We start from the raw sequence: 9,721 nt of genomic DNA on the forward strand, positions 1-9,721 counted from the left end.
AGTGTTCGCTCATCTCTACATAAGACCATCCTAACCCAAGCCGAAAGGGGGAAAAAGAGGAGGGGAAAAAAATAACCAGTATGCATGCCATAATATCCACATCTAGTGAGATGCCCAGATCTTTTCCCATTCAATAATTTTCCTTCTACGCATATACAGGCAGTCCCCAAGTTACATACAAGATAGGGTCTGTAGGTTTGTTCTTAAGTTGAATTTGTATGTAAGTCAGAACTGTATATTTTATCATTGCAATCCCAGACAGAACTTTTATGGTCTCTGTGTTTTAAAAATGTTGGGTTGTCATAAGAATTAGGATTAACACTAAAGCTTCATTACAGACACATTTGGTAACTGTTACAGCTGATTATTGTAGCCCAGGACTAAAGTACAATAAATTACCAATATCCAGAGTTCCGTTTGTAACTAGGGGTCGTATGTAAGTCAAGTGTTCTTAAGTAGGGGACTGCCTGTAGTGTATTTTTTCAGATTTTTTTTACCTTCTTGCATAATGCCTCCCATTGCTGTATTGATGGGGGTGCTGCGCTCTTCCAATTTTTTGCAATAATCACCTTTGCCAAGAGAAAAAATTTACATGTGGCTTCAATATGGTGTTTCCTCAGACCTGAACACAGATAACAACTAAGCAAGTTATGAATCAATACCTTTGTTGACTCCTCTATTGATATTCCTAACCATTGTTCCATCTTCTGATGGACTCCTTCCCAAAATGGGCTAATCTTTGGACAACTCCATACCATATGATAAAACCCTGCTTCGGTTGCCCCACATCTCCACTCGCTTGCCCATTCTCACTATTTTTCGAGGGGTGTAATATAATCTATGAAGAAATACCTACCCCTCCAGTCAATCCAAATTCTAACAATCAAGTGTCTTCATCAACCGAAAAAATTGTTAGAATATATATAAAACATATGTGAATGATTTTGACATCATTCAGCTCTAAACTCTCTACCTTCACTATTTTACATCTCATCTCAATGTTGATTTTCCAGATGATGCCACCAAACCAAGTCATGAAAGAAACATGAATTGGAACATAACTTGTTTGACAACATACCTGCAGTGGATAATTATGTCAAGTGTGGAACTGGGGCTTGTTGGGTCCTCCAGATGAAATTATTCTGGGAAGTTGACCCTACTACTGGGTTTTCTTCTGTTGTATTTTTTTGAGATCCACTATTGGGTTGGAGCCTAGGCCTACCATAGGCTCCTCGTGTAATCTGGTAGGCCGGGCTGACACTGTTAGAGGGAAGGGGGGAACCACTGGCAGCCTCCCCACTTTCTAAAAAGCAGGAAATCAGCAGGCATCTTCTAGATTCACAATCTTTAAGCAAGATAACAGTCTCATGCTGGAGTCAACTTCAGTGAGGCCATGCATCCTATTTATTATGAGGTCTGTGTCTCATAATACATTGGACACACAGGGGCAGACTTATCCATCCCAAAAACATTGTTCCAAGACATTGCACAATTAGACAAGTCAAGTCTAAACATCTTCTAAAATACACTTTTAAAATTATGCTAATGAGCCAGCTGCAGCTTCACAGGCTGTTACAATGTGAAGGAACACTCCTCCCTCCCACTTTGTGCTGAAACTTCTTCTGCTACAGTGAGATTACAGCAGGCAGAGGGAGGGGGAAGTGCTCAGTAAGGAGCAGGGGAGAGAGTGAGGCTCCTGCCTATGAAGCCAAAGCAGGGAGAGACTCTGGTAATTACCCCATAGCACTTCAGGATCATTAGAAACATTTTAAAAGTTGATTTTAGAAGGAAGTAGGGTAAATCTCAGTTTTGATTAAAACCCAAAATTTTACAACACTTACAAATTCAATTTAAGAAACTACAGAACTTATCTTGTGCATAACCCCGGAACTGCCTGTACATGTAGTGAGTGGCTGTAGCTGTCGGTCATTGTCTATTAGGGTAGTAATCAGGACTCTTTTAATCACTGTGTGTGGGGCTAGCAATCAGGACTCTCACTAAAAGTCTGTGTATGGGGGGGGAGCAGAATAAGCAGTACTTCAGGTTTTCTCTGAAAAGAATCTTTTTAGGAGTTTCTTGTTGAATTCAATAATCCTGTTTATTCATAGAAAGTTACGTATCGTAGATTTAGGCTTTTTGCTCTTTTCCATGGGGCAGTAACAATTATCCGTGAGATTTGTTTTAACGTGTCTCATGGAATGTGTGAGGAACCTGGAGGTGTTCATCTTAAATTTCAAAGGTGAAATGCAAGACATGCCCAATAGCTATTTTTTTCAGATATAGACCCAGTTCCTGAGTATTGTAAGCAGTATGCTATATAATTCAGACCTGAAACCACAAAGAATTAGGTTAAGAAAAAGTGACTGTGCATATTATTTCACTCTTCTTTATGAACAGATGGAAAATAAATAACTAAGCAGATATCTCTCATTGACTTCAATGCTTGGATACTTCTTTTATAGGAACAATAAACTGTGCGTGACATATCGGGGTCATAAATACACATACATTTTATAATAATGAAATATAATACATGTGTTACATGTCTACGACCAGGGTAAAGTATAGTATACTTTTGCCAACATTGAAAATGGTTGGAGTAACATTGAGCAGATACATAAACAGCGTACTCATATTGCTGTTACAAAGTCTCAGTGTAACTTTTCTTCATTTACATTTCAAATTTCCAAAAAGGAAAAGTGGCCAAAATTAAGCACCACATTCAGATGAATGAACCCCAAATGAGCAGAGATTTTAATGTCCTGGAACATTTCTTGAATTCTGCTCAGCTGTTCTATAACATGCTCCCTGCATATAGGAGACACTAAGGGAATTCATTAATACTTGCAATTTAAATGCCGGTTCTAAAGTCCCCCTACTGGTGGTCCAGCGGCTGTATCTACTAAATGGGCTCCTACCTCTTGGTAATTATGATCTTAGCCAGTTTGGTTCTCAGAGACTAAAGTAAATCTAGCTAGCTGGGCGTTCACCGCCCTGTCCACCCTCCTACCACCATGCCCAAAGTGATATGGGGGTTAGGGAAACAGGAAAACTAGTGAGGAGAGGGAGATTTATGTGTCTTTTTTGCCAGGAAACTGGCGGAGAAGGCATAATGAATCTCCCCCTATGTTATCTGCTCAGGTCCTTCTGCCTTGTAACATGCTACTTGCTGATAGGACACTATTCATTAATAATGTCACAGGGTCCATGTTTTTGATGCAGAAACCATGTGGCTATTTACACTGGCCTGTTAGATGGTGGAGCAAGGGATGAATGAATTGGCACACATGAACGTGAAATAGAACTTGGTAGACCAGCTTTTAGCTGCTCTATTTCTGGGGCATTCATTATGTCTTTTACACCAGGTTTCCTGCAGACTTGGGTCCATAGTTGGTGTTTGGAATGCCTGCGCCATATTTATGAAATGTCTGCACCACAAAAAAAACTGTTTTCCCAGCTCTCACACTTTTTCTTTTGTTGGTTGCACAATTTGGGGTGCAGCTGTGGAATCCCAACACTTTTCCTGTACTTCTAGTTTCGCCAACACTTTTTTGGCAGAATTTTTGGGGCTCAGTTAAAACCTAGGGCCACATTTATCACTTGTTTTTTCTGTTGTTTTTGCGCCTTTTCGTTTAGGCGCACCGTTTTTGCGCCATTTTTGCGATTAAACGTCAAATTAGCCGCGCAGCAAAAATAACCACCTTTCCCTCATCTATCGTTCAATTCCAGATGTTTTGCTGCGCCTAATGATATTCATCACGGGCGACTTTTGCATTTAGGCGCAAAAACGGGCGCAAAAACACTCCAGCCCGAAGGTGGCGTTATCTGAGAAGAAAGCACTGAGCCCCTTTGCAGAAGAGCTCATTTCTAGCAGCAGGTCTCAGCCAGACACTAGAACATATAATAGATACAATTATATACACTGCAGACACTGGAACATATAATAGATACAATTAGATACATTACAGACAGGAGCTGCAGACTCTATTTACAGATCATCACTTCTATTTACAAAATATTCTGCAAAACCTGAGCTCAAAGCAAGAGAGAAGAGAAGTTTGCACAAGTTTGCAGAAGCTTGCAGATACTGCAAACAAGTGTCCCCCATGTAATTCTGCACAGTGTCTGAGGGGGATATTGTGCAGTATTACAGGGGTACAGCAGGAGACCAGCACTGGGGGATCCCCTCTAGGAGAAACCCCTGCTGAGGAGATCACTGGGTGCAGGGTGTCACACACCTGGGTGCTGCTGTGAGTGTTATTCTCATTCTGGGCTGTGGGAGAAGCAGAGAGGAGCTTGTAGGAGGATCACATGTAAGTGCCCGAATCTAACATTGCGCCTAAACTGCGCCTAAACTGTGTTAAAGTAAAGTGATTAATAAGAGGCAGAAAATATACTTATCACAGATGGTTGTAGCTTGTGATAATTCTGGCAAAACAGTGCGCCAGAATTTAGGCGCAACTACTACATTTAGGCGCACAAAAGTGATAAATGTGGCCCCTAGTCTACCAAGTTCTTTTTTGCCATCATGAGTAAAGTTAGTTCAGATCATTTTCGGTAGTGCACCATTTAATTATTATTTTGGGTTACCATCTAACATCCAAGTGCCTGGAGCTCATTAGTTTACTATAATTTCACTCGATATTAATTTCTTTTCTTTTCTAGTTCAATAATTTCTACTCCGTTCCCATTCCCCAATGCCCTGCCTTTTTTCGTCTCTCTACACGTCTTACACTTCCCACAAAGGGTAAAACCTTTATTCAAACCTTCCTTGTTCACACCCAATCTTTTTCCTATATACCTATTTGTGAGTATATCCCTCAGGGATGATGCCTTCTAAAAAATCACCTTAGGTTTATTTGGAAGAGATTCCCCAATGACCAGATCTCCGCACACTATTTGACAATATTTCTGTACAATAGATTTAATCCTCAAAGCCTCCCTAGAGTATTTAGTAAAAAGAGGAGGGTTAATTTAATTCTCTCCTATACCTCTTTGTTTCCTATGTATCATATAAAACAAACTCTTAGGGTATCCCCTTTCCATAAACCTCTTCTTAATAATTTCTGTCTGTTCTTCAACGTCCTCCTTATTTTTTAATTTATATAATGACACCTAGCCACATAGTCACCACTGTGCTATCCGTTTTTTTGGAAAAAGAGGCCCACTGCCTGTCTGTATGTCTAGAGAGCGTTAGCGATTACTACCTGAGATAAGCTGTAGCCCCAGATCTACAACATTTCTCATGATGATGGTGTCACTCTAGACACCAGAAATGCGTCGGGATTGGCCTGGGATCAATGTTGTGGGGGTTTTGGACATCATTGAAGGGTCAGGCTGGGTACTGCCTTGTAAGGGCATGAGATAAAATAAGTGTGCATAGGGCATTTCCCTGCAGCCTCACAAGGGCCATTAGTGATATTTTCCCCGTTTTCATCCATCTCATCCATCCATTTCATCCTGTTAACAGCCTTCTCATGGCAGGGTACAATTTAAACTTGTTTAACGATATACCGTGAGTGTTCTTTTATATTTCTATTGCCGGTATTAGTTGTATTCTGCTAGCATCTATTTTTAATTGCAAGAAGTAAAAGTTAAATGTTATTCCTCATGTTACATGTGCTATTTGGTTATTGCAATTGAGGTATGTAACAATATAAACTGCAGCCATGTCAAGCTTCATATGGTTGTCACAGTTGTTTGCTTGGTTTCTGTATAATCAACGCCCTACATAACGAAGAAGCAGTTCCCTTAGTGTGCACATTTCATAATATTACAATAATTTTACAAAACAATGTATTTTCATTGTAAATGTATTCAAAAATTAATTATTTTCTTTCTATTTTTATAGTGACGACAGAAAATGTGGCCATGGTGCTTCCTCCTCAAGGGATGAGAAATTCTGTGTGGTGAACTTAGAAGTCAACAACAAGTAACGGAAGCCTAACATAATGCAGGATTAAAACCAAACCAGTATACAGTATATTTTCCAGAAGGAACAGACTTCCAACTGTAGACAGCGCTGTTTCAACCTGATTGGGTCTCCTCAGTACAGAGTAGGGATCTGGTTTGGCTGTTTTCAATGGGTGCTTTCACATTGGTTTATCTTTTCACTGATCTGCTGTTCTTGGAAAAAAAATGTAAACTTGTCCATTGCGGATCAATAGAAGTCTATGGGTCGGCAAAAAAAAAAATATATGAAACGTCAGATTTTTTTCACTGATGAGGCCAAGAAACCAGATGTAATGTTTTCAAAGCAATGTTCATTTTTTTTGCTGATGCAGAGACAAAATGGAAGCATCAAGGAGACAAAGTGGAAGCAAAACAGAGACAAAATGCAATGGACACACAACACACGCCAATGTGGAACCACCCTAAAAGTTTAGACTGGTAAAAGACTCCTTTAACCCCTTACCGACATGTGACGTAGTATTACGTCACATGACGGTGCAGGTGCATGGAGAGGGCTCACGGGCTGAGCCCTCTCCATAGCCGGTAAGTCTTTGCTGTATATTGCAGCAAAGGCTTATCGGTAACGGTTTACCCGCTGATCGCCATTGGGAAGCTGCCGGTGGCTTCAAAAAGATGGGCGCCGCCATCTTTCTGAGGATAGTCGCTCCCAGTGACGTCATCGGGGAGCGGCGATCCATAGCTATGCTAGCCTCGGGTCTTCTGAAGACCCAAGGCTACTTCGGGCAACCCCATGCATTACAATGTGCTATCTGCTATTAAGCCATACTGTTTGTGTATTGCTTAATTATACCCGCGGGGCGCTAAAGAGACAGTTTTCTTTATACATAACTAAATTCCTAGCAGTGACACATTTTCTGATCACACAAAAGATTTAGTGAAGGTTCGAACATCTAAAAATTAAAAGTGTCCAGAGCTGTAGATGGGAAGAAATAGAATGTAGAATCATACTAGACACAAGAGCTAGACAACTGGTTTGGGCTCCACTTTCCCTCCTCTTCTGTTAATCCTACTAGTGTACTTACTGTGTAGTACATTTACTTTGTGCAGTTCATCCTACAATGGTGGCTTAGCATAAAAAGGCACCATTGATACATTGCAACAATCTTGATGCAATTGTGTGGTCTCAAAGTACCACAAAATATGGCTTTTTTGTCCAGTTTCGGGGGCAAGTATGTCTTCTTTTTACAGTTTCTGAGCTGAAGCTCCCCAAATAGGTGCTACATGATTTCTGCATGTCATCCTTTTTCTGTGGATCTGGAAAAACACTGGCTGGTAAATGATTGTGTTACCTAGCACCTGAGGTATGAATACAGAGGGCACAAAGATGACATTTGTGCATCACTATTTGTTCACAGCCCATAGACTTCCTTAAGAGGGCCATGGGTGTCCCACTGACCAATCACAGCTGTGGCTAGGGGCTTCAATTTGCCTGATTGGTTGCACGGCTGCCAACCCAGCTACATGTCCGGGTTGCATGGGGTGCACCAAAACCCGAACTTAAAGTTTGGTTTCACTTATCATTAGAATTAATGAGGCATTAATGAATTAATGATTAGAAATGAGGCAAATATGTTGGTGTGAATGAGGGCTAAAACTAAGCCAGTACATAGGTGGTGCAGTACTAGTTCTATCATATGCGTTACCCAATGTCGTAAATTTGTCACGAATTATACACAACTAGTAAATCTATACCACTTTTATGATAGTATTTTTTTATTGTTGCAGTGAACATGCATTCAAATTTTTTGAAAAAGCAAAAGAACAGAGAGATTTCATAATGGAGATTGTTTCAAAAGAAGACATATCATCACTAAACAGGGTACTAGAAGAAACTAGGCAATTGTCATCTTCCTTTTCAAAACAGTGTGCTAAAGGTAACATGATTATGGTAGACAGCTTGGCACAGGGATCACTCAGAGGCAACGTTGGTTAGACATATAACTTACATTTCTTTATTTAGGAACTGGCAACGGCCACAATGTCCGCAACTGGATGGAGAAAGCTGGTTGGATCGGACTCCTCAGGAAGGTTCTCACAGCCTGGTACCTCCTAATGGTGGAGGTCTGCGTGTGGCCTGGTGTTCTCTCAGGCCAATGGTGTAAGGGCAGCATGCCACAGACACCTGAGCTTCTCGTCCTGTCCTGGGCGGTAAGAAAGCCCTAAGAACCACCCTCTGTGCAGAACTAGAACCTTCTAGCCACAAGAGGTTTTATAAACTGCCCTTGTGAGGTCAGCAAGCTCCTTATCCAACCAGCTTTCTCCTGGCATTACAATTGTTATAATGCATCTCATAGGTTAACAATGTTAGTATTCCTTCACAGCAGAGAATTATTAGCTGCATTACCATTATCCAGCACTTGAGACCCTCAGTGAGTTGATCAGGCTCACGGAGAGGGTCTATGGCATGGAGAGGGAATTCATTTTGTAACACCTAAATTAACCATTGCATCTGGCAGGGGCGTTGCGCAGGTTTTTATTTAGATTGTCTACAGGTACCCTTTAAGATCATATGTTATCCTCCTATACAGATGAAAATTCATAACAGCTTTGTCAGTTTGGATCCATTTCTCTCTCACCCCTTTCAGCTCCATTGAACACTATGGAAGTGCCAGAAGTTGCCAAACACAGCGCTCAAGTATCACTGGCCCTCCCATTCACCAAGCTCGGCAACTTCCACTACTCCCATAGACAGCGAATGGACTGCATGCACGACCTGCTGCTTCCTTTATTAGTGATAACGGGGCCTCAATTTTTTTATTCTATGTTGGTGCCACCAGGCGAGTCCTGCAGATTGTTATCCTCTATCCTGTAGATACGCCATTACAATATAACTTGATACAATCCCATTAAGCTGCCTCTTCTCTTTGGTAAGGTAAGGTCACTGCTACATTTTAGAGTTATTAGTTTTTCGTCTTTCAAACCTCTACTTTTCAGATCTTTGGGCTCCAGAAACAATACATTGTGTCTGACCAGCAATGCTGGAGCTAGACACCACTGGTGACATCTGGGCACAGCAGCTGCACCCATCCGATGTCCATAGATGGATATAACAACACTACATTCTGCAATATTTTATTTGGCAAAAATTAAGGTCCACTGTAGAACAAGAACATCAAACAATCCTACAGAAAATCCTGAAATTCTGCACCAGAAAGACACTAATAAAGCGGCTGCACATATGGGAATGTAACAAATTTTACCTACAGTATCAGAAGAATCAGCTTTCAATCATGAAAAGATTTCCATAGTTATTCAGTGGAGCAGAAAGTCTAGGGAGAGACATTTTCATAATGTGAAAAAAGTAGAATAAACCAAACATTCTCTGTTTTCTCTATACATATATAAAATAACATGTATATATACATATATAAAATAACATGGTTTGTAACATTTCAGAATTTCTTGTGGAGTGTCTGACATCGAAGGACATTGGCAAAACCTGTTTGATGAAAGCCCTACTGAACATCAATGGAAAGACAGAGGAGATAGTGCACATTCTTCTATCTTTCGCTGAAAAGCATGGATTTCTGGATAAATTTATCAATGCTAAGTATACATTTAAGCACTACAAAGGTAATTTATATTAATAGATTGTCACTTGTCAAATACAAATACTGGCGGCACACAGTAATGAATGTCTATAAGAGCTAACTAGAATAGATGAAGGTTCATAGTACTTCACATCTGAATCGGAGATCCTAGGATCAACATTATTCCTACCATTTTTGGGCTGAGGCAATATTTAATG

The sequence above is a fragment of the Engystomops pustulosus genome, chromosome 2 (genome assembly GCF_040894005.1).
Source record: "Engystomops pustulosus chromosome 2, aEngPut4.maternal, whole genome shotgun sequence".
Lineage (NCBI taxonomy): Eukaryota > Metazoa > Chordata > Amphibia > Anura > Leptodactylidae > Engystomops > Engystomops pustulosus.